We start from the raw sequence: 26,353 nt of genomic DNA, 5'->3' as shown, positions 1-26,353 counted from the left end.
GGGGGGGGGGGTGTAGAGCCTTAAGGGCTTTATCTCCCAACACCTCCCCTGTGGGGGGGGGGGGGGGGGGTAATTGGGGGACAGGAGCAGAGCAGAGCACCATATGGGTTAGCGGAGCCAGCCACCACTTCTGTCTGTCTGACTGAGGTTGGTCCTGGGTCTGTGTGTCTGTCTGGCACAGCAGCCTAGCCATGGGGAACAACCACTGATCCCCCCCCGATCACTAGACAAAGCTGCCTGCCACCATAACCACAGGCAACAAGGAACAGAGAAATGAGGGTGGGGGTAGTGTGTGTGTGTGTGTGTGTGTGTGTGTGTGTGTGTGTGTGTGTGTGTGTGTGTGTGGCGTATCAGTGTGTAGGAAGGCTGTGTGGCTATAAAACTGTCACACACGTCTGAGCCGCCACCGCCGTATGGACTCACTGCTATTATTAACCGCCATGTAGGAACACCAATATGTTTCGGAGAGCCTAGCTTAGTGTTGTACATATGGCACACAGACAACACACATACTCCATCTCTCTTCAAATAAAAACGTATGGGTTGCCGGATTCCGTAACGGCCATAGCCCCGCCCACATGTGTTGACAGGAAAAAGTGACAGTCCCTGAGCCATGGAGACCGACAAGATCACAGATACAAGAAAGTGTGTGTGTGTGTGTGTGTGTGATGTAGGCATATATACAGAAAAACAGATGGCCATCTCTCTCAATGTACACAACATTCCAACACCATCTCTCTCTCCCTTCCTCCTCCAACAAGCATCTCTCTCTCCCCCCCCCTTCCTTCTCCATTCCTCCAGGTGATGTGCGGGACCTCCAGTATATCAGGGGGATCCAAGACTGGGGGGGAGGGATGTTGCCACTGTTGTTGTTGTTATTCTGTTGTACACTACTTCCTCTCCCCTCCTCCCCCTTGCGAACCGTTTTCCCAAGACAAAAGAATATAAAGCAGCTAATACATTTGTAGCTCTGAAGGCATGTGTGTGTGTGTGTGTGTGTGTGTGTGTGTGTGTGTGTGTGTGCGCGTGTAGAGGCTGCATTATTTATCGGAGGTAGAGACAGGGGTATCACTCAGTGAGACAGCACACTCAGCTCCCCTAGCGGAGGTCTGGCATCACAGCTAACTACAGCACAGTTCAGGGCCTGCCTCTGTTTCTGCCTATGCATAGCCTTTACAACCCTTCCCAACATAGCTACAGCAGGCAGGTCTTCCCTTCCACACTGGCCTGTCTCTGCCTCGGCCTGTTCGTCCCCATGGTGCTAACATGGAGCCCACTTTGTTCTGTTGTCTATGGACCACCAATGGACCGTTCACCAATGGGTCACCAACAGCTCTCTGAGGGCAGATCCTTCTCAACAGGCTGGGGCTGATAGCCCATAAACCCAGCTCAGTGTTGGGAGAGGGAACCCACTGTGTACTGTGGAGTGGACCACTGTTTATAACATTTAGCATTTTAGTAATTTAGCAGACACTCTTATCCAGAGTGACTTCCAATTAGTGCATTCATCTTAAGATAGTTAGGTGAGTCAACAACACATCACAATCGTGTCAAGTGCAGGGCTGTATAGGAGCGGATCGTGAGCTTTGAGATCCTCTGTGTCCACGTCATTAAGGAACTATCATGGTCCAAACACACCAACACAGTCATAAAAAGGGCATGACAACGCCTCTTCCCCTTAGGAATCGCGGAATATGTTCTGGGATTCATCCGATAGCTTTGAGGAATATACCACATCATCCCCACAACGTACGTACATATCCCAACAAGAAGCCATGGATGCCAGGCAACATCCACACTGAGCTAAAGACTAGAGCTGTCGCTTTCAAGAAGCGAGACACTAATCCAGACGCTTATAAGAAATCATGCTATGCCCTGGGATGAACAATCAAACAGGCAAAACGTAAATACAGGACTGAGATTGAATCCTACTACACTGATGCTCATTGGATGTGCCAGGGCTTGCAAACTACCACGGATTACAAAGGGAAGCTCAGCCACGAGCTGCCCAGTGACACGAGTCTACCAGACAAGCTAAATTACTTCTATGCGCGCTTTGAGGTAAGCAATACTGAAGCATGCATGAGAGCACCAGATGTTCCGGACGACTGTGTTATCATGCTCTCCGTAGCCGATGTAAGTAAGACTTTTAAACAACATTCACAAGGCCAGATTAACAGGACGTGTACTCAGAGCATGAGCTGACCAACTGGCAAGTGTCTTCACTGATATTTTCAACCTGTCCCTGACCGAGTCTGTAATACCTACATGTTTCAAGCAGACCATCATAGTCCCTGTGCCCAAGAGGCCCAAGTTAACCTGCTTAAATGACTACTGACTCATAGCACTCACATCTGTAGCCATTAAGTGCTTGACTACAGATCAGCGTTCAACACCATACTGCCCTCAAAGCTCATCACTATGCTCAGGACCCTAGGACTAAACACCTTCACATCGACGTAGGCAAGCACCAGGGTCTTGAAGATGATGCAAGCTTTGACTGGAAGCCAGTGGAGTGTGCAGAGAAGCGGGGTGACATGGGAAAACTTAGAAAGTTTGAACACCAAGTGGGCTGCGGGATTCTGAATAAATTACAGGGGTTTGATGCCACAAGCAGGGAGCCCAGCCAACAGAGAGTTGCAGTAGACTAGACGGGAGATGACAAGTGTCTGGATAAGGACCTGGAGCCACTTCCTGTGTGAGGAATAATCGTACTCTACGGATGTTGTAGAGCAAAAACCTGCAGGAGTGAGTTATGTTCACAGAGAATGACAGAGTGCTGTCCAGGGTCACGCCAAGGTTCTTTGCACTCTGGGAAGAGGACACTGTGGAGTTGTCAACCATGATGCAAAGGTCTTGCCTTTGGCAGGCCTTCCCCAGAAGAAAGAGCAGCTCCATTTTGTCAAGGTTGAGCTTGAGACAGTGGGCCAACATCCAAGCTGGGATGTCTGCCAGGCACACAGAGATGCATGTCGCCACCTGGGTGTCAGAAGGGGAGAAGGAGAAAAAGTAGTTGAGTGTCATCCGCACAGCAATGATAGGAGAGAACATGTGAGGATATGACAAGAGCCGAGTGACTTGGTGTACGGAGAGAAGAGGTGAGGGCCTAGAACTGAGCCCTGGGAGACACCAGTAGTGAGAGTACGTGGTACAGACACAGATCATCTCCACGTAGGATGCAATCCAAGAGTGTGCAGAGCCTCAGACGCCCAGCCCTGAGAGGACGGAGAGGAGGATCTGATGGTTCATGGCATCGAAGGCAGCAGATAGATTAAGGAGGATATGAAAAGAGGAGCGAGAGAGTCAGCTGCGTCAGTACGGAGAGCCTCCGTGACACCGAGGAGAGCAGTCTCGGTTGAGTGAGCCGCCCTGAACTGGTTATGGTCAAGAAGATCGTTCTGAGAGCGATGGCGAGACAGTTTGACCAGAGCACGCTCAAGTGTTTTGGAAATAAAAGAAAGAAGAGATACAGGTATGTCATTTTTGATGAGTTGATGAAGGAAGGGAGGAATGGGAGAAGGCCTCCGGAGATAGTCTAGAGGCGGGAAGAGGGGATTGGGTTGAGCGGGAAGGTTTGTCAAGCGGCTGGACTTCAGTAGTCGCAGGATTTCATCTGAAGAGAGCGGGGAGAAAGAAGTCAAGGCGTAGGGTAGTTCTGTGAGAGTGGGACCAGTGTACTCAATAGGCTGAGTGAATAAGGAGCGGATGTCGTCAACCTTCTTTTGACGACAAAGTGGTTGAAAAAGTTGTCAACAGAGAGGGAGGGAGGAGGGGAGGATTAAGGAAGGAGGAGAAGGTGGAAAAGAATGTCCTAGGGTTATAGGTAGAAGCTTGACATTTAGAGTGACAGAAAGTGGCTTTAGCAGCAGATACAGAAGATGGACTGAAAGGACGATAACTAAACTCCCGGAAGACCTCCCCTCAATTTTCAATCAGCTGCCGTAGACAATCTGTAAGCCCGGAATGAGTCACTCAGCCACGAAGAAGGAGGGGAGGGCTGAGCCGGCCGGCCGGAAAGGGGACGGTGCGAGGCATAGGATGTGGAAAGCGAGGGGAGTAGGGTCAAAGAGGCAGAATCAGTAGATAGAAGGGAGAAGGATTTATCCGAAGGAAGAGAGGATAGGATAGAAGAGGAGAGAGTAGCAGGAGACAGGGTGAAGATTGCAGCGACACATAACCATCTGGGTAGGGGCTGAGTGGGTGGGGTTGGAGGTGAGAAGGAGAGAAAGGGAAACAAAGTAGTGATCAGAGACATGGAAGGGGGTTGCAGTGAGATTAGATAGCGAACAGCCTCCGGTGAAGAGGAGGTCAAGCGTATTGCCTGCCGTGTGAGTGGGAGGTGACTGGGAAAGGGTGAGGTCAACATAAGAAAGTGGTGGAAAGAAATGAACTGAAGTCAGGAAGTTAAAGTCGTGATCCATCGTCTTGAAATTAGCTTATCAAGGTGTCAAGCTCATTGAATAACTCTCAAACGACACCTGGTGTGCAATAAATGATCATGTTAAGCTGGAGTGGACAGGTGACAGTGACTGCGTGGAATTCAATTGAGGAGATAAGACAGGTGAGTGGGGAGGGTATCGACTTCAGAGAAATTAGTAGCCTTGTGCCACCCCCCCTGACAACCACATGCTCTCGGGGACTATGACAGAACACATAGTCAGATGACGAGCGAGCAGCTGGAGTAGCAGTGTTCCTCTGGGTTAATACAGATCTCAGTCAGGGCAAAAAGTGTAGGGAATGAAAAGCAATACAGGCTGAGATTCACTCAGCCTTATTGACTGCAGACTAGCAATTCCGCATGGGTTGTGCGCGTCAGGTACACTAAATTAGACGGGTTGCAGCCATAGGATGGGGTGTGTCTGTAAAACCTACAAAGAGAGAGGAACAAACTGGGATGGGAAACACACACATACTTGCCAAAGCTACAAAAGAGCAAAATGAGATCATCGGAAAATAACTAGATAAGATTCTCAAGTCAGAGAGCGGTGTGGAGCCTTCCTCTCTTAACTTCCTCAAATAACTTGGCAGAACGTCTTTGTTTCGGCGACAACAACGCTTGACAATACTTCCGCTGAAAAAACAGGGGAGACTAAAGTATTAGCACTAATTTCCTAGCAGAGGTGAAAGACTACTCCCCACACTGACTGCTTGGCAGAAGTAAAGAAAACACCCCCTACAATGAAACACACCCACAAATTGGCAAGACTGATACACAAATAGGCCTGAAACTAATCTAAGTCCGCAACGACAGTGAAAAATACTGAGCAATCATACTGTTCAAACAGCTATGATTAAGTAGACTACTAGGTAAAAGACGTAAATTCAAATTCCCCTAGGAAGACGATACCAATATACTTGCTGCTCTTGTAGGAGCTGATGTCCTTCCAAACCATAGATGATGCACTAAGACTATAACAGAACAGAGAGAAGGTCTACAAGCCAGTCCAGATAGTATAGCAGCTAGTGGGAAGAACATATGGTACTAACTAGCCACAACCAACTGGTTAAATGCTACCCAGCCAGGGCCTTGGTGTTTCATTTTGGGTGTTAACTTAACAAGCCAATAGTCACTTCTTCGTGCCATGGGAAATAGAGGAAATAAAGGAATGACAAGTGAAGGAGAGAGTGAGCGAGAAAATTAGAGAGAGAAAATGAGAGAGAGAGAAAATGAGAGAGAGAAAATGAGAGAGAGAGAGAGAAAATGAGAGAGAGAGAGAAAAAAGGAGAAAAAGAGAATTGGATAAAGAGGAAGGGAATCGAGAGACAGAATGTACAAAAAGAGAAACAGAAAGCGAGAGTTGTCATCGAGGGAGGGATGGGGAGAGGAGATGAGGAGGGAGGCAGATGCGGCTCAGTTCACCTCCGCTCTCTCTCTCCCCAGGCTGCTCCACTCTGGGGGTTTAGTCTTTAAGCTGTGGCTCTGCTTTATATTCCCCCAGCCAGCTAGCTAGCCAGTCAGCCAGCCATTCTACAAACAAATCAGCCAGCCAAACAGCCAGCTAGCCATTCAACCAGCCAGCCAGCCAGCAAGCCAACCAACCAACCAACCAGCAAGTCATTCAACCAACCAACCAGCCAGCCAAACAGCCAACCTATCAGCCAGCTAACCAACCTGTAGCGCTGAGCGATTAACCAATTTTAAATAAAAAATTGTGGCTATTAAACAACCAATTAACGTACGGCGGATCAGTTACTTGAATTCCATTGAGTTGGGTTTATTTTGAGGTTAACTTGCCACTTCTCTAGAGAAATCAAATAATTCACAAGATAAATGTTATCAAGAACTACACTACACTACATGACCAAAGGTATGTGGACACCTATTTGTCAAACATCTCATTCCAAAAACAAGGGCATTAGTTCAGGCTTTTCCACTAGATGTTGGAACATTGCTGCGGGGACTTGCTTCCATTCAGCCACAAGAGCATTACTGAGGTCGGGCACTGATGTTGGGCGATTAGGCCTGGCTCGCATTCGGCATTCCAATACATCCCAAAGGTATTCGATGGGGTTGAGGTCAGGGTTCTGTGCAGGCCAGTCAAGTTCTTCCACACCGATCTCGACAAACCATTTCTGTATGGATCTCACTTTGTGCACAGGGGCATTGTCACGCTGAAACAGGAAAGGTCCTTCCCAAAAATGTTGCCACAAAGTTGGAAGCACAGAATTATCTCAAATGTAATTGTATGCTGTAGCGTTAAGATCTCTCTTAACTTGAACTAAGGGGCCTAGCCCGAACTGTGAAAAACAGCCCCAGACCATTATTCCTCCTCCACCAAACTTCACAGTTGGCACTATGCATTGTGGCAGGTAGGCTGTCCTGGCATCCGCCAAACCCAGATTTGTCCGTCGGACTGCCAGATGGAGAAGCGTGATTCATCACTCCAGAAGAACGCGTTTCCACTGCTCCAGAGCCCAATGGCGGCGAGCTTTACACCACTACAGCCGACACTTGGCATTGCACATAGTGATTTTAGGCTTGCGTGTGGCTGCTTGGCCATGAAAACCCACATCATGAAGCTCCCGACGAACAGTTCTTATGCTGAGGTTGCTTCCAGGGGCAATTTGGAACTCGGTAGTGAGTGTTGCAACTGAGGACAGACAATGTTTAGGCGCTAGGTGCTTCAGAACATCAGTGGAGGTTGCTGAGGGGAGGACGGCTCATAATAATGTCCAGTACAGAGCATATAGTATGGCATCAATCACCTGGAACCGTGTGTTTGTTTGATGTATACCGTTTCACTGATTCCGCTCCAGTCAATACCACTAGCACCAACCTCCTGTGGTTGAAAGTCACTGAGCGCTTCAGTAAGGCCATTCTAATGCCAGTGTTTGTCTATGGAGATTGTGCAACGATTTTATACACCTGTCAGCAACGGGCTGTGGCTGAAATAGCCAAGTCCACTTATTTGAAGGGGTGTCCAGATACTTTTGTTTATTTTGTGTATGTGGGATGCTGGGCTGATTAGAAGTTGTAGATTTCATCACCTTCTCCTCCTTCCTCAACCTACTTCAGCGCAGAAATGTGGTAATTAACTACAATGACCATAATCCATTGTGCCTGTTCTTCCTGGCCCCAGACAGAGGCGGACACACACAGACCATATAACAATGCACAAGATACACAACAACGAGAGGGATAGAGACAGTTTGTGGGGTAGCTCTACCCAATTGACAGCAGTAGTAGCCAATTAGCAGTCTTGAAAGGATGCCTTATTTACAGTGCCTTGCAAAAGTATTCGGCCCCCTTGAACTTTGCGACCTTTTGCCACATTTCAGGCTTCAAACATAAAGATATAAAACTGTATTTTTTTGTGAAGAATCAACAACAAGTGGGACACAATCATGAAGTGGAACTACATTTATTGGATATTTCAAACTTTTTTAACAAATCAAAAACTGAAAAATTGGGCGTGCAAAATTATTCAGCCCCTTTACTTTCAGTGCAGCAAACTCTCTCCAGAAGTTCAGTGAGGTTCTCTGAATGATCCAATGTTGACCTAAATGACTAATGATGATAAATACAATCCACCTGTGTGTAATCAAGTCTCCGTATAAATGCACCTGCATTGTGATAGTCTCAGAGGTCCGTTAAAAGCGCAGAGAGCATCATGAAGAACAAGGAACACACCAGGCAGGTCCGAGATACTGTTGTGAAGAAGTTTAAAGCCGGATTTGGATACAAAAAGATTTCCCAAGCTTTAAACATCCCAAGGAGCACTGTGCAAGTAATAATATTGAAATGGAAGGAGTATCAGACCACTGCAAATCTACCAAGACCTGGCCGTCCCTCTAAACTTTCAGCTCATACAAGGAGAAGACTGATCAGAGATGCAGCCAAGAGGCCCATGATCACTCTGGATGAACTGCAGAGATCTACAGCTGAGGTGGGAGACTCTGTCCATAGGACAACAATCAGTCGTATATTGCACAAATCTGGCCTTTATGGAAGAGTGGCAAGAAGAAAGCCATTTCTTAAAGATATCCATAAAACGTGTCGTTTAAAGTTTGCCACAAGCCACCTGGGAGACACACCAAACATGTGGAAGAAGGTGCTCTGGTCAGATGAAACCAAAATTGAACTTTTTGGCAACAATGCAAAACGTTATGTTTGGCGTAAAAGCAACACAGCTGAACACACCATCCCCACTGTCAAACATGGTGGTGGCAGCATCATGGTTTGGGCCTGCTTTTCGTCAGCAGGGACAGGGAAGATGGTTAAAATTGATGGGAAGATGGATGGAGCCAAATACAGGACCATTCTGGAAGAAAACCTGATGGAGTCTGCAAAAGACCTGAGACTGGGACGGAGATTTGTCTTCCAACAAGACAATGATCCAAAACATAAAGCAAAATCTACAATGGAATGGTTCAAAAATAAACATATCCAGGTGTTAGAATGGCCAAGTCAAAGTCCAGACCTGAATCCAATCGAGAATCTGTGGAAAGAACTGAAAACTGCTGTTCACAAATGCTCTCCATCCAACCTCACTGAGCTCGAGCTGTTTTGCAAGGAGGAATGGGAAAACATTTCAGTCTCTCGATGTGCAAAACTGATAGAGACATACCCCAAGCGACTTACAGCTGTAATCGCAGCAAAAGGTGGCGCTACAAAGTATTAACTTAAGGGGGCTGAATAATTTTGCACGCCCAATTTTTCAGTTTTTGATTTTTTAAAAAAGTTTGAAATATCCAATAAATGTCGTTCCACTTCATGATTGTGTCCCACTTGTTGTTGATTCTTCACAAAAAAATACAGTTTTATATCTTTGTTTGAAGCCTGAAATGTGGCAAAAGGTCGCAAAGTTCAAGGGGGCCGAATACTTAGGCAAGGCACTGTAATTTAAGAAACTAGTGTGGCGGCAGGTAGCCTAGTGGTTAGAGCGTTGGGTCAGTACCCGAAAGGTTGCTAGGTCGAATCCCCGAGATGACAAGGTAATAATCTGTCATTCTGTCCATGAGCAAGGCTGTTCCCCGGGCACTGAAGACATGGATGTCCATTAAGGCAGCCCCCCGCACCTCTCTGATTCAGAGGGGTTGGGTTAAATGCGGAAGATATATTTCAGTTGAATGCATTCAGTTGTACAACTGACAAGGTATCCCCCTTTCCCTAGTAAAATGATTTTGTCAGCCAGCTAGCCACTAGCCAATAGGATGACTCATTCAATGAGAGATAATATGAGACGGTTGTCTGACTGGCTGGCTGCTACTACCTGAACAGATAAATACTTTATTATTATGGTCCATTATTCCTTAAATTCATCAAATAAAAACTAAGTAATATGCACAACTGAAGTATTCTATTAAAGAAAAGTAAGCAATGAGAATAAATGGTGGTTAATAAGCGATAAGAAGTAACGGGCATACACTAACATTATGGGGCTCTTATTCATTATTTTATTCTGTGATATCGCAGCATTCAACCCAATGTCAGTGTCAGGAAAAAGGCAGGTGATGGCTGAGGGATCTAAAATGGTTGTCATTATTTCATAATGCATTTGTTTAAAAAGAATTGCGAAATTAAATCAAAAACCGTTCATCTTTCATTTTATTTTTTATAATTGCTCAGCACTACAAACCAATCAGCCAGCCAGTCAGTGGGCCAACTAAGGTTCTCGGCCTAGTCAACAAAAAAAACAGCCCCATCTGATTCCATCCTGATCTGTCAGTGATCCGGTTCTGAGCTCAGAGCAATCGACTCGCCTGGTTTGAAATGGCTGATGGCACCAGTCCAATGACAGCGTCTGCATGGTTCCTCACAGATCAATGCAGGAACCCACATGTCCCCTCAGCCCATCTCATTCCTCACCAACAACCAACCCTCCACCCCCTGCACCCTCACGTCCCACTCTCGCTCCCGTCACCCTGACGTTCCTCCTCTGCACTCTCATCTTTCTCTCTAAATCCCCCTCTCATCCCATCTCCCCATCCCTCTCTCAACACCAACTTCCCAAGCCCCTCTCGTCCCTTCACACCCCGTCCTCCCAGTCCCCCTCTCGCCCCCTTTCCCCAATTAGGGTCGTCTCCCAGCCGATCTCTGGCCATCCGTCCTGCATGCATTGCTTTACCCAGGCCTCTAGCTAACATGACAAAGAGATCTTTAGTATTCACTCTTTCAGATAGAGTGGCAGGGTCAGCCCGGGTGCAACTTTAAGCTACAATATCCAAAAGATAAATACATGATGCTACGGGAGAGCACAGTGGATTATGATCAGATTTGAACTATTTTAGTTAGCTTTCAAGGGAATCCAGAAATTTTTTTTTTAAAAACAAACCCAATAGGATTAGGACTCGTATAGCATAGTTTATTATCCGCAAAGGACATTTTTATTGTTATGACTGATACGGTGCTCAGCAGTGTTCTTCGCTTGGTGAAGATGACCAATATAGTCTACAGTTTACTGTGAGCTTTCACCAACAAGCCAACCATCCTCCTGTTTTTCACTTGGCCAGCAACTGCACCAGATACATTAATTAAAAACAGAATATACCATGGTAATCTAAACGACATTGAAGACAGAACTCTTAAAATGACACAATGTTCTAATGACAGAATTAGAAGTGTAAAACATGCGGAATAGAACAGAGAATGAGGAGAACAATGGGCAGAGAGAGAGAGAGAACTGCAGCAGATCAGATCCTGTGGATTGTGTGGCCTGCGAAACAGCAAGGCAGAGCCTGCAGAGATTCCTTTCATTACACTTTAATAGTATGCTGCTGGCTTGCCATCCTGACCTGCGCTCTGTGCCGGTAATAAGAGCGGCCTTCAGAGCCGGACCGAGGCACAGAGCTGGTTTGGGGGGAGGGGGAGGGGGGGGGGGGCTTTACAATTGACACGAGGGCGTTGCATTTTCACATTCTCGCACCGTACCGCACAGGCTGAGGGATGGAAGGATTTCACATATTTTTTCCTTTTTTTCTTCCAGCGGTTTCTCACAGCGACCCCTGGGGTGGAGAGAGGCTGGCTCTCTGTCTAGCGAGGCGAAGGTTATTTTGGTTAACAACGCCGCTGGGTTACTGAGGGACTTCTTACGAAAGTGGAGAAGGTGATATATTGATCCCTTAGCCTCTGGAACCACTGACAGGTGTGTGTGTGTGTGTGTGTGTGTGTGTGTGTGTGTTCGTGTGTGTGTGTGTGTGTGTGTGTGTGTCTGCATATCGTCGTGCATGCGTGCGGTGAACATGGCCAGTGCAATAAAAGGAAGGAAGAGGAGTGTGATGGAAATAGTAGTCACTTCTTGGCTAACCTCTGGACCTCGAACACATCCTCAATCTGTAGCCTTCCTCTACCTTTCGCTGGGGCCAGAGAGCCAAGGACAAAATGATGGCCAGAACATCAATCTCCTGCTAACAGAGATCAGTCTTGCCTTCAACAACCTTTAGGCTATACAGTGACAGAGTGAACCTTTAGGTGGATTAAAACAGAGGGAAGAATATGCCCACAGCTATTGTTATTTTAAAACGAAACAAATGCTGAAAGAGACAATTATGCTACTTGGTATTATTTTGGTACTATTCTACCATCTCCATAATGTTAAAAAGTTTAGGAAGAGATGTATGATCCAAATGTATCACCAGCCGAATAAAGATGACACTTAAGCAACAAGCAGAAAGAGGAGAGAGAGCGGACATTCAGTTACATCCTTACTTTTAGTTTACATCTTTTCTTTTTTGTTTGGGTGAGTGTCATTCCTCTCTGTCTATCATGTACCCTCTTCATATCACAGATGGCTCCGAGAGAGAGAGCGAGAGAGAGAACAAGAGCATTATGATGCAGAGATTCTCCAGAGAATACATTACCATGTGATAGAGGAACAGTCTCTCTCCTTCCGAGACGCTCTGCTAGTGGGCCAGGAGAGGCTCTCGCTACATATGCCCCAAACACACACATTAATTAAGTAGCAGGAGGTGTGCGTGTGTATGTGTGTGTGTGTGTGTGTGTTTCAGCCAGGGAGACAGCCTAAGCGGGTTTCCCTCTTTAAGCTGTCAGCTCCCATCGGGCCCTGCTCCACTGTGAACCCTGGTGTGGAGCTGCTACTAACACATGGTCTATCAGAGGACACGCACACCCACGCGACTGTAATACATACATTGAAGCGATGCAGAGAAGTGCCATCGTGACAGTAGCGCCTAAACATTTGGCAGACAATTGACAGATGTACAATGGATGAGGTGTACTGGAGACTTCCAGGTCAGCCGAGCAACCCTGCTCTTTCTGCTCTCTCCATCTCTCCCTCCATCATTCTAGGCACCATCCCCCCTTCTCGTGCCAAGCCTCTCATATTTTTGATGTGAGTAGTAAAGAAACATGCATCGTTATACAGAAATCTCTCTTTATCTGGCATCACATCTTCCATAGAAGGACATCAGAAACCCTCTGTTTCTCTGTTGTGAGCTGGAAAGCAATTCAATACCAACCTTGTATGTAGGCTAATAGAAGCTGGTGGTTATACAGCAGAACTGCAGCATAGGGGTATTGCAGTGCTTTCCAATAGAGCCCGGCTGTACGGCTATACAGCCGATTACAAACCCATTTTCAGCTGGCTACTTTTTCCACTTTTCAATTCACAAGTCAGAAAGTCTGCAGAGCCCTCTTCCGCTAGAATTAACGACATGCATCTTCTAGCGATCTCTTGATAGGACGGGCGTCTGTCAGTCACAATCAGCGATGACAGGGAAACAGCCTGCTGTCTGTCCCGTCTCCAGGATGTGTGCACTGTGGTTGCAGTCTAATTTCTTTACACAGAGGACATTCCATATATTGCGAGTGAATCTGCACGTCCTATACGTAGAAATCAAAATGTTTCAGATTAACATAATGAACTGAACCAGGTGTTATTAAATGTACTAACTATAAGCTTCTGCTGCTCTATACTACAATTGTGCAGGTTCTAGTTTCCACCTTCATCCTTTGCCTATATTAACAGTATTGCAAACATTTTTGATTCCTAATGTTAACAAAAGCTGTCTGTGTCATGAAATTTTCATGATGCTTTATTATAAATAACAACACAATTGGTGACTTATTTTCTTAATATAGGATATTGTAGTCAGTTTTAATGAAGAAATTACCAATGATCCATGTTTCAGATTAAAGAATGTACTACCAATTCTTATAAACAAGGCTAACCCTCTTCTGCCCTATGCATAATTCCTAAATATATGCCTAAATAACAACACACCCAAAATAAAAATAAATGTTCCTGAACTATGTGGACTGCAAGCATAAATGTGGTACCTACAGAGAACAAGCATCTGTGAAACTACAACTGTAGTTTCAAGACCTTATGTGGCCATTCCTGAATAAGTTCAACAGGACATGAACAATAGCAGAAAATCCTCAAACAGTATTTTGCCCATCCCCGGGCAGGCTTGGGTAGAACAGATCAAGACATTTGTCCTTGTGTTTGTTCCCTATAAACAAAACTCAGAGGTTACACAGCACCAATAACCTAGCGTCGAGCCTTCTTATGAGCAAACTCATTTATGTCTTTAAAAGTAAAATTTTCTAGCTAACTGGTTTTCAATTGAAAGGACGGCAAGGCTGTTCAACCAGTCTTGGCACATTATAGATCTCAGATAGTTATTTCTAAGTTTCAGCTTAGTTTCAGCACGTTTCACCTCCAGCAACTGTTACAGGCATTGTACAGACGATTCGCAGCGCAATGCACACCTCTCCAAAAATGCTCTGTAGCTGCATCTTGTGGATGGCATTTAGGATCTCTGCAGGAGAAAGGCCTGAAAAAGTGGCACCATATATCGCCTTTAGATGTCGCACTTCATTTTTCAAATCCATTTGTGAGATCTTTGGAGTACTTATTTCTCAATTTGTGGCAAGATACACGAATTTGGTTTTCAGTCATTTTCCTAAATGGAAGTATTGGTGAAAACTCCTCGCATATAGCTGCAATCGTGTGAAACCGCGTGTCCAAATGAGTGACTATACTATCCAGAGCCACATAAAAACACTGTGTTGTGAAATCCAATAGGCTGACTTCTGTTCATTTGCTATGTCATCTTCAGTCTCATCAGGGAAACGTTTTCTTTTTTTCTGGCGGCTCCTCTGTTCACTGTGAAACGGAGCAGTTCCACCCATTTCATTTGCCACCATGGAGGCTTCTGCCAGAAGAGCGTCACCATTGATTACGCAGAGCCTGTATTTCTTCCTGTCGTGTCTTTAATGTGAGCTGCTTCAGTATCCAGAGAAACACTGAAGAATTAGGCTTCTATCCTCAGTACACTGCAACACTTTTACCCAGCAAGTGAGCAGGAAGATTGCCTTGAAAGACATGAAGTAGCTTTTCAGACCTTTTGCCTCAGATTTGGCTGCGTTTGTCAGGCTGCAGGTAGCAAGAAGCATGTCTAGGGCCTTGATGATAGACGGTAAATGAGTTGCCACTGGTCAGACCACAGCAATACGCTCACACCATCGCGTGTCTGAAAGGCGGTTAAGACAGCAGCCAGTCTTTTCCTTGAGAATGGTCCATCGCTCTGGGCTGGCACTGAACAGATTGTAAAGGTGATTCCCACAGCCAAAAAAGGTGGATACTTCTGGGCACAACTGAGCTGCATGTACACCCACAAGATTAAGAGTAAGTGGATGCACAAGGTGAGTATGTGGCCAGTGGATTCTTTTCCCTGACATATTTGCACCATTATCAAAGTCTTGACCACAGCAATCTGCTATGTCAATACCATGCCCTTCCAATGCACTCACAATCATTTCAGAAATGTTAAGTCTTTAAAATTCAAGAATAGGTTCAATTATTTCCCATTCACCTGTTCCCTGAACTTTATATTTGTGTACATATATCACCCAATAACACATTTTGCTCAGTATGGGAAATGTCTGGAGTTGCATCCAATATAACCGAGTAATAGATTGCATCTTCTCTTTCATAAAGTAATGTTTTCAAAACCCTTTGACCACATATTCCTACGAACTTGTTTTGTCTCTCAGGGCTGAGGTAAAGAGTCAGTCACGCTCCTTTCTTTATGTCCCTGACGGTAAGTGCTCGCGTTATAGCGGGTCAACAGTTCCAGTAAGCCTAGGTAATGTCCATTATGAACATCATCAAGATTGAGTGATTTACCCTGGAATGGCAGATCCCTAGATGCTAAGTACAGTATCACATCCAAAATCCTTTCTAAAAGTGCTCTGCTTTTATACATTTCTGACTGGATTTGTTTCTGCAGTTGACTGTCTATACCTGTAGCCTTTGTTATGGTATGCTGCAGATTTGTCCATTTCCAGTAACAGTTCTTGTGAGACACACCGTCCTCATGCTCTGGTAGTTTGTCAGACATTCTCCGCCATTTCACTGATTATATCTTATAGCCATCCTTACTATTCAGAGAACTGGGTGATGGTTTACTTTGCTCACGAGTAAAAAGTATACATGGAATGCAATATAATGCCTTTACACTCTTACTATATATAAGCCAGTCTCTGCACATTTTCTCTCCTGTTTGTTGACTTACTGTACTGTAAATAGTTTGGGAATGGCTTGCCTTCGGAGTCTGGAGGCATGATTTTATACAGTTCTGTCCCATCACCACACCTATTGGCTAGTCTGCAAACAATAGATTATCTTTCACGGTCTTGTACTTTCTCTGGCCACAGTGCTGGATCATCTAAAACCTCATCTTCCTCACTTAAAATCTGTCCATACTCTTCCTTTCCCTTATTACTTGCTTGTTCAATCTCTTCTGTCACTCCTTCACTGGCACTACTGCTACTCTTTAACTCCTCTTCCTCCTCCCTGCTCTCCTCTGCATCAGTCTGTCTGACAGCTTTCTGCTGAGATCCTGCGTACCTGGGGCTCTCTAGGCACTAGGAAGTGAGTAAACAAAGGGAATTTTGGGTGTAAATGTTCACTCCTACAAAAGGTTACCATACTAAAAGTCTACTAATGAAAGAAGAAAAAAACATTTTAATAGTATACATATCGAATAGAATATGTATTTAAGTGTATCTAAGTCATCATGTGCCTAACTTTATAATTTAAAAATGGTCTAGTTATGCTGCTGCTGCAAAACAACTGCCTCACCTCCAAGGTCTGCTCTTTCAACTTGTAGTAAACACACGTTGGGATCTTTGTCTACAGCAGTAGTAGTAGTAGCATGCAGCAGGTTACATGTTAGGTTCTAATTTTAGTCTAGCTAGCTCACAAATATCGCACAAATATTGGGGAAAACAGTTATAATAATAGCTAATTAGCTAGCCATAGCTGGTAGTGGTAGCGCATCATCATCATCATGTTAACAATTACTACTCTGACCGAGCCGAGTGAGTCCACGGTAGGCAGCTACCTGAAGCTAGCAAGCTAGCTATATTGGATAGCTAGGCTACTCAAATGGGATGGTTGGGTAGAGATGCCTGATCTGATTATGGTTATACGTCTTAATCACACACTTTTTTTGTCTAACATTTTTTAAATGATAAACAAATAATTCTCTAAACATTTAGGGGCCCATGAATCATTCATTTTTTCCCCCCTCCTTAACGACGCCCTTGGTCCCATATAATGTGGTAAGTCGAAATCCACCTAGCCTATTGTTTTGTGGCGCATTTATTTTGCTTACAGGGTCTGACATTAACGATGCCCTGCTGGACTGGGGCCAGCGAAATCGTGTTGGGATACTGGAACACGTCAGTCACTGGCCCGACATGCGTTTTGCATCTGAGCAATATGATTGGCCGTTCATTCAAGCACCACCACGCTCTCGCGAGTCCACTTCTCAAGCAGTACAGAAGTTGCTGCGTTCACACAGCACACGTGAGCTGTGTCCAAAGCAAAAAGAAGCGGACATCGATAAACTCGCTGAGTTTATTTTACGGAAAGTGGTTTACAAAAGCAAACCTTCAATAGTGAACATACTAGCAATATGCTGGCTACTGTTGAGACTAAGCCTGCAAAAAGAAAGCAACAAAAATACACCTAGCATTTGTCTTGGCTAGACTACTGTAGCCATTTTGATATCTCTATTGGAAAATTTGTCTTAAAGGGGCAGCGTAGTATTTTCAAATCTAGAGTAATAAATTGCATTGCTAAATAATAATACACAGCTTTTTAATACATATCATAACCACATGTAACCTATTAATAGCTTAATATACAGATGAAGCGTGCCAACCCATGGGCCCTGCATGACCGCAATGCATTTAAGTGGAACTGACAAGTGTTATAACTACTTTGCATATACAGTACCAGTCAAGAGTATGGACACCTACTCATTCAAGGTTTTTCTTTATTTTTACTATTTTCTACATTGTAGAATAATAGGGAAGGCATCAAAACTATGAAATAACACATATGGATTCATGTAGTAAGAAAAAAAAAAGTTAATTTTATATTTGAGATTCTTCTAAATAGCCACCCTTTGCCTTGATGACAGCTTTAAACACTCTTGGCATTCTCTCAACCAGCTTCATGGAGGTAGTCAACTGGAATGTAATTTGTGGAATTTCTTTCCTTAATGCGTCTCACCCAATCCGTTGTGTTGTGACATGGTAGGGGTGGTATACAGAAAATGGCACTATTTGGTAAAAGACCAAGTCCATATTATGACAAGAACAGCTCAAATAAGCAAAGATAAATGATAGTCCATCATTACTTTAAGATATGAAGGTCAGTCAATACAGAACATTTCAAGAACTTTGAAAGTTTCTTCAAGTGAAGTTGCAAAAACCATGAGGCGCTGTGATGAAACTGGCTCTCATGAGGACCACCACAGGAAAGGAAGACCCAGAGTTGCCTCTGCTGCAGAGGTCAACATCATTAGAGTTATCTGCATCTCAGATTGCAGCCCAAATAAATGTTCAAGTAACAGACACATCTCAATATCAACTGTTCAGATGAGACTGCGTGAATCAGGCCTTCGTGGTCGAATTGCTGCAAAGAAACCACTACTAAAAGGACACCAATAAGAAGAAGAGACTTGCTTGGGCCAGTGGAAATCTGTCCTTTGGTCTGTTGAGTACACATTGATGAGTACACATTTTTAGATTTTTGGTTCCAACCGCAGTGTCTTTGTGAGACGCAGAGTAGGTGAACAGATGATCTCCGTGTAACTGTCTTGCTTCCGTCCCTCTCCTCGCCCCAACCTGTGCTCGAACCAGGGACCCTCTGCACACATCGACAACAGTCACCCTCGAAGAACCTCTACCTATCGCTCTACAAAAGCCGTGACCCTTGGCCCCCTACTTCAAGGTCTCAGAGTGAGTGACCGATTGAAATGCTATTAGCTTTCATCAAGGCAAAGGGTGGCTACTTTGAAGAACCTAAAATATATTTTGATTTGTTTAACACGTTTTTGGTTACTACATGATTCCATGTGTGTTATTTCATTAAAAACATGTTTTTTAAAACCCTTGAATAAGTAGGTGTCCAAACTTTTGACTGGTATGAAACAAACAGAAAATCATATCAGTCAATAATATAAAATTCCCCATTTTTGCTACAAAACCAACTTTATAAGAGCTTTAAAAATATAGTTTTTATTTGATTCATCATTCCATGACGTACACGACGGCATTGTTGACAGAATTGATGGATGCAGTTCAATGATTAATATAATGATTAATATAATTCACCAATACATTTCTTGGTCCAAAACAATATTGCTATCAGGTTGTAAATCACAGCTGGCCTGGTACATTGTTTGCTGCCTCCATTCAGGATGCACTGTTTCAATTTCAATGACTCAATATTTTGGACAAAAATGGACGAATGTAACGAAGGCTGGGAACGTCAATACAATCAAACTAGCAAGTCAGTCATGACGTGGCTAATATGCTAGAGTATATATGTATGTATTAAGCTAAAAACACAGAGCCTAACATTAACTAGCTAGCTGCTAGGAGGACGTCATGCCATTGGAGGAGTGGGCGAGTGACTGACTTTTTCCCCTCTTCTACATTTTTGGTTGCTACACAGCTATAGATGCACGTGTCATTTGGTTAGCTAGCAAGAAATGTGAATCACTTTGCTAGCTAGCTAGCTAGCTATGCTGAACAACTGTTCTCCAGTTAGTATATCTCGTGTTCGCAAATTCACCCAGGCTAGCTATTTACTCCGTTTTCAGAGCACTCGTCCAAGTGTGCCAGAACGCAGAATAACTGATGAATTTGCATATGTGCAACACCCGCTGAATGTGGTCGGTGTCAGTAAACGTGGGCAAAAAAAGTTGTAGTTCGTCACTAACGCTCAATATAACAGGTAAACGGCCTACCCAGCTCTGCCAGGGCGAGTAAAACGTTCAGTGAGGTGTTCTCACCTTTGGGTCTGGAAGTAGCTAGCTAGCAAGCTAGCTAACTTTAGCCAGTAAGCTTGGGTGCATTGTTGGGACACTGCATTCACTGGCAGGCAAGCTGCAGAAGGAACGAACAGGCTATTCCTCATCATTTATCAGTGCAATTTTGACGGCCAACTAGCTGAACAAGTTTGAGAGGGTTTATCGATTGTTCCTTCGTTAGATTTTAGCTCATATTGCACTGGCTAGCATTAGTCGTTGATCTTGTCGATGTGCATATAGGGAAACATAACCTACCTATTTATGGTTGTTTGATCAATAGGACTGTAAAGTTTCCAAATATATGAGGCATTTAGCTACATATTTGCTGAAATCCATTCAAGTGTATTGTGTGACTTCTGCTGAATGCATTCTAATGATCTGAAGTCACGCTGTTGCAACTGCCTGTAAACACACAGTCCAGTTCAAAGTGAATAATGGCAGGCCCTTGTGGCAAATGGCTTGTTTGCATATAGGCCTACTGTACCTACTGTACCTGATTGGCTGTGGCGCACCAGTCTGCATAAACTACGGTCCTAGGTTAATTTACTGCAATATCTATTAATTGTCCAAATGCACAGCCACTTTCCAACCGTATATTGCTGTAGAATTTTCACAAATGCCTTAGTATACGTAATTCCCAAACATTCTAAGAATTTATGAAAATGTGAAAATGACCATATCTCAGTGCTCTCGTCAGAAAATGTAATAAATAAATTAAATAAAAAATATTCTTCCTGGGGGTGTATATGAACAGATTGTAATAAGATTTCATGTTGTTAAAATGCTGTCATTTGCACTTTAAGAACTACACCATGTCTGTCTGGGCAAGAAGAAATTATGTTCAGTCCCATAGATTATTAGCCAGTAAGCTTGGAGATGCACGTGTCATCGAAAAAAGTTAAAGTTGGAATCTTGCGTGTTTCAAATGCAGCCAAGGAGGGGCAAATTCATGTGCTTTAATGAACAGCAAGCTTGACTAGTTTACAAAAGGTGTCAAACTGACTGAGTAATGTCGATCTCATATCCTTGCCATTCAAAAATCATACAACATAATTATATACTCATGGTATCGCATCGGGACAAGTAAACAAAAAATCTAGTTTGTATTTACATTATGAAGTCCATCAAGACTTGCCAGATAGTAACGTTTTAAAGTGACGGTGGGTTTGTGCCCATAGACAACATAGTTGCCGGTGATGTCTGGTGAGGATCTGCCTTACAACCTGGCCAACAAGACCTCAGTCCAGCCTTTCTCAGTCTATGGCGGACAGTCTGAGCACTGATGGATTGTGCCTTCTTGGGCAGTTGTTGCTGCCATCCTGTACCCGTCCCCCAGGTGTGATGTTCGAATGTACCAATCCTGTGCAGGTGTTGTTACACCAGTCAAGATGCTCTCAATGGTATAGCTATAGATCTTTGAGGATTTGAGGGCCCATGCCAAACTCTCTAAACCTCCTGAGGGGAAGGAGGCACTGTCGCGCCTTCTTCACAACTGTACCCATGTTTGGACCATTTTAAGTCTTTAGTGATTTGGACACCAAGGAATTTGAAGCTCTCGACCCGCTCCAATACAGCCCCGTTGTGGGTGAACAGGAAGTACAGGAGGGGACTAAGGTGGGTGGGTGAGGGCAGGGTGGAGAGAAATTGAGATTGCATAATCTATGGATCTGTTGGGGCGGTACGCAAATTGGAGTTGGTCTAGCATGTCTGAGATGGTGGAGTTAATGTATGCCATAACCAGCCTCTCAAAGCACTTCATGATTAGGGTTCTTATGGACAGGAAGGATGGTGGTCATCTTAAAACATGTGGGGATTACAGACTGGGACAAAGAGAGGTGAAAATTACTGTGAGTGTGGATGCCAGCCAGATGTTCTTCGCGTGCTCTAAGAATGCGCCCTGGAATACCGCCGGGACCCGACCGCAATAAAATACCTTTCTCACATTGGCCTCGGAAACTGAGATCACCCAATCTTCTAGTTCGGTGACGGCCCTCACACCCGGCAAAATGTTGTTGTTGTCAAAGCATAAATAAAATGCATTGAGTTTGTCTGGTAGAGAGGCATCGTTGGGCTGAAAACGGTTGGGTCTTTGTAATCCGTAATGGACTGTAGCCCCTGCCACATGCAGCAGGCGTGGGAGCCGGTGTAATATGATTCCACCTTATTCCTATATTGTCCTTTTGCTCAATTGATGACTCTGCGGAGGTCATAGTGGGACTTGTACTTATTCCGGTCCTCGGCCGTAGCCTCAGGGTTGTCTACGATAGCTCTATGTGCGTTAACCCTGTCCTTTAGCACCAATCTCCGTGTTAATCCAGGGGTATTTTATTGGGAAAGCAGCGAACCCTCAGTGGAGACAACGTCGCCAATACATTTTCTAATGAAGCCAGTCACAGAGGTGGTTAGCTCGTCAATGTTAATCGGCGGAGTCTCGAAACATATTCCAACCAGTGCTAAAGCAGTCCTGTAGCATAATCTCTGATTCTGGTGACAATTTCTCAACGGAGCGAGTCACAGGTACTCCCTGTTTGAGTTTCTGCATGAAAACAGGAAGCAGGAGTACAGAGTCGTAATCTGATTTAGTGAATGGCGGACGAGGGAGGGCCTTGTGTGCTTGCGGGTAGAATAACAGTCGTCTCGGGCTTTATCGCCCCTAGTGGAGTTGGAGACGTATTGATGTAAGTTGGGCATTCGAGAGTCCCGTTGGTAGCGAATCCGTGATCGGAGGACAGCCATCTTATTATCAAGTGACTGTACATTGACCAGTAGAATGGAGGGAAGTGTATCCGGGTGTTTCCTTTGTCTTAATCTCACAGAACACCTCCCTGTTTTTAGAACAGAATCTGGTAGAGGACTAGGTTGCCAAGATATACCTGCAGTGCCCTATCCCTTTCCACGACTGCCAAAAACACACCCTCCGCTCCTCTTTCCTTTCCTTGACGCAGTTCTCTCCTCTCCTGCACTTTACTTTCTCCTCTTCACTTCTCTCCCCTCATCTCCCACTCCGCCCCTGCTCTCTCCTCCCCTCTACCTCTCCTAAGAAGCAGCCCAGGGGTCAGTGTAATCAGGACCCATGAGCAACAAAGGCCATCAGTTAGATGTCCAGAGGAGTGCCTGTATAAAGGCCAGCTCAGCGGGGCGAGTCTTTCCATTAGGTAGTGCCCCACAACACCCCAGAGAGCGGGCATTGAGGGGCTAGAGACAGATAAACACACACACACACATTATAGGGCCTTGTCTGACACTGCTGTCAGGGTGCAGTGAAGGGGAAAGACGAGACCCCTCGACACACACAGACGCAGAAGTGAAGACATAAACACACACACACACCGCCTCTTTCCTCATCTCTCACTGCTCATCACCCCGTTACAGCCCTACAAAAACGGCCGTCATAACAGCAGCAACCGTAACGCTGGCAAGGCCCCTATTCTCACCCCATCACTCCACATGCCTCCCCCACTCCCCTGCCTCCGACGCCTACGCCCAACTGTCAGTCTACCCCCTGCCCCTGCGTTATTCTTCCTCCTTCCCCATGTTACCCCATCACTCTCCCCTCTGATGCTCACCCTCCACGGCCCAGGGATGGGTCCACCAATCATATGGTGTCAGTGTGGATGCTCTGATGCGCCATGGTGTCAGAGATAGACTAATATCTTCTCTGAGAGAGGAGACCCCTGGGACAACAACACTGGCTCTTTCCATTTCTCTACTGACTGAGACCACACTGTCTGTTGGTCTGCCTATTGGTCTCTCGCTCTGCTTCCATCTATCTGCCTCTCTGAGTCTCTCTGCCTCTCTCGCTGCCTGCCTTTGTCTCTCTTTACTTCTAAACACACACCAAACAGGTGTTAGGGTAAAAAAACACAATTGGATTGTTGAATATGTAGCCGTGGTACAGATTTACTCTATAGTAGCAGTATCCAGTACTGTAAACGTTTCACTGCATTTATCTGGGACTAATGTAATAACACATGCAGAAAACTGCTGTTTAGGTGTCATTTGTAATTTCCTGCCACAGCTGCCACTGAGAAGAAATGGGAGAAAAGACAGAGAGGGAGAGACACACAGAGAGGCTATCAGCATGACTCAATGCCCTGATAAGTTTGGAGAATATCATCCCTGTGTGTGTGCAAAAGAGAGAGAGAAACAGAGACAGAGAAACAGAGACAGAGACCAGTGTGTGTGTGAGTGTGTGTGTGTGTGTGTGTGTGTGTGTGTGTGTGTGTGTGTGTGTGTGTGTGTGTGTGTGTGTGTGTGTGTGTGTGTGTGTGTGTGTGTGTGTGTGTGTGTGTGTGTGTGTGTGTGTGTGTGTGTGTGTGTGCGTGCGTGCGCGTGCGTGTGTGCGTGTGTGTGTGTGGACCAGAAGTCCCCACAAGAATAGTAAATGAACAAAATGATGATCAATTGGGGTCAAATGCTATTTGTAGGGGGTTTGGGGTTAAGGTTAGTTTTAGGGTTAAGGTTAGGAGCTAGGGTTAGGGTTTTTGGGTCAGGTAAAATATTATTTTGAAAGGGACTGAATTGTGTCCCCCCACAAGGTTAGTTATACAAGACTGTGTGTGTATGTGTGTCTCCTATTTTTTAAGAACTTTGGGATGAGATCTGAGAGGAAACTTTCCATCTGTCTATTTATTTATTTTTTTAAAGAAAATCCTTCTTACGATTCAAATATATGCTTTAGCCATCTCTCTCTTTCCCCTTCTCTATTCCTCTCCACATGGCAGCTGTAGATGACCAGGACATCAAGAGTCTCAGGGGTTGAGGGAGCAGGAGGGAAAGACAAAAAAGAGCGAAAGAAACATGGAGAGAGTGAGAGATGGAGAGAGCGTTTCTCACTTCATATTTATCCGCCCTGGCGTGCCAGCCTGCAGCCTGCTCTCCTTTGAGCCTCTATTCAACCACAGAACAGAAAAAAATCCATTCATATTTCCATAATCCACACTCCTGTCTGTCTGCCTGCCTGCCTGCCTGCCTCCTCCCCTCCCTCCCCAGGGGTAGACTAACCCCTCCACCCCGATCCTACAACTGTCATTACGCCGGGCAACAATACCAGGCCAAACAAAAGGAGGCCTGCGGAGACTGTTAGCATCTGCAGCCATATGCTGCTACTCTCCTGGAGAAAAGAGGAATGACTGACTGATTGACTGACTGCAGCTCCTCTCCTCACGGCCGCAGCGTGGAGCCACAAAGAGGAAAAGGAGCCCAATTCCTGGTAATGAGCTGTGTGAATAGTATACAGGCCTTTCTGGCTGCCGACGGGAAGAAAGGCCATGCCGTCTGCACACAGTCACACCACGCAATAGCTACACTAGCCATCTTATCCACACGCACAAGCTGGTCAACAACAGAGAGAAACAGAGATAGCAAGAGAGAGCGAGAGGGGGGAAACTAACACTTTTGTTACTTAAATCAAATGCTCGTGATTTGCACTATTTGCCTGTAGCTGCACCAAAACTTCAATATTTTCCTTCATAGCTTGTTCTCGAGCTTCTTTTTAAATAGGGAGCCAATTTGTTTTCAGCTCTTTTATTTCTCTGACAAACTCGTTTTCTCATGGCTCCCTCTTGTCTTTCTGCAGCAAACATATGGCGAGCAATAGGTTTGGAACCTCGAATCGCTGTAAAATCACAGTATATAACTGCAATGCATATCGTATCGGCACCGAAGTATCGTGATAATATCGCATTGTGACACACACACACAGAGCCGCAGACAGACAGAGCCGGGAGCGTCTCTACAACCCGTTGATTCTTCAAAGCCGTTTCTTCTCTGCTGTGGTACGTACACACACACACAGTTAGCCTACGCATATTCATCTCTCCCTCTACTCTTCCATTCTAGTTTCTCTCTCTTCCTGTGATCAGCTGCAGTCTGCCCACTGCTCTGCTCTAAGACCTGTGTGTGTTCCAACACCTTTCAACACACTGGACTGGTCACACCACAATATGGTCCATACCTCCGCCGCATCCCTCTAGCCCCCCGCTCATGCCGTGCTTTTAGGACCACAATATGGCAGTGTTAGACCCACAGCTCACACACACACACGCATCTTGTAGAGTCAAAGATCACTACCAAAACGACAACCAGTACTGCCATTTTTTTGTCATTTACTTAGACAGCCGTGCATAATTAGTTATCTTCGACAAATGCACATTTTAGCACTGTCTTCTAATGTATGATCCTTATTATTAGCTGGGACTGTGGTGCTAAACTGTCATTCTGGGAAAATCTAAGTCAGAGACAAAGAACAAGACACCATTTGGATTTAGTACTCTTTCATTCAATGGTAATGAAAAGGCAGGTAGCGACGACTAACAGGGAAACTAATAGCAGTACGACACTTCAGTCGAATCACTGGTACGTCATGGTCAACCGTGCTAAATAACATTGAGCAAAAATAACCCTCAGTACGACACCTGTCTCAGAACAGGTTTGTAATGCAACAGATCCGTATCCGTTTCCTTTTCCACCCTGCATAAATTAATCGCCAGCTTCACCCTCTCATGGTGGATGTTGTCAAATGACAGGATTTGAAATAAGTGGCGGTTTAGGCACT

General features: G+C 45.0%; 1 protein-coding gene across 5 annotated transcripts in view; it reads right to left on the bottom strand.

Annotated features, from left to right (window-relative positions):
* The window catches only part of LOC139406828 (DENN domain-containing protein 1B-like), a 196,362-nt gene that overhangs the window by 108,295 nt on the left and 61,714 nt on the right, over window positions 1–26,353 (bottom strand). The gene's annotated exons all lie outside the window — the stretch shown is intronic.

This window comes from Oncorhynchus clarkii, chromosome 4 (genome assembly GCF_045791955.1).
Source record: "Oncorhynchus clarkii lewisi isolate Uvic-CL-2024 chromosome 4, UVic_Ocla_1.0, whole genome shotgun sequence".
Lineage (NCBI taxonomy): Eukaryota > Metazoa > Chordata > Actinopteri > Salmoniformes > Salmonidae > Oncorhynchus > Oncorhynchus clarkii.
The sequence above is the reverse complement of the archived record's forward strand: the minus strand, read 5'-3'. Positions and strand labels throughout refer to the sequence as shown.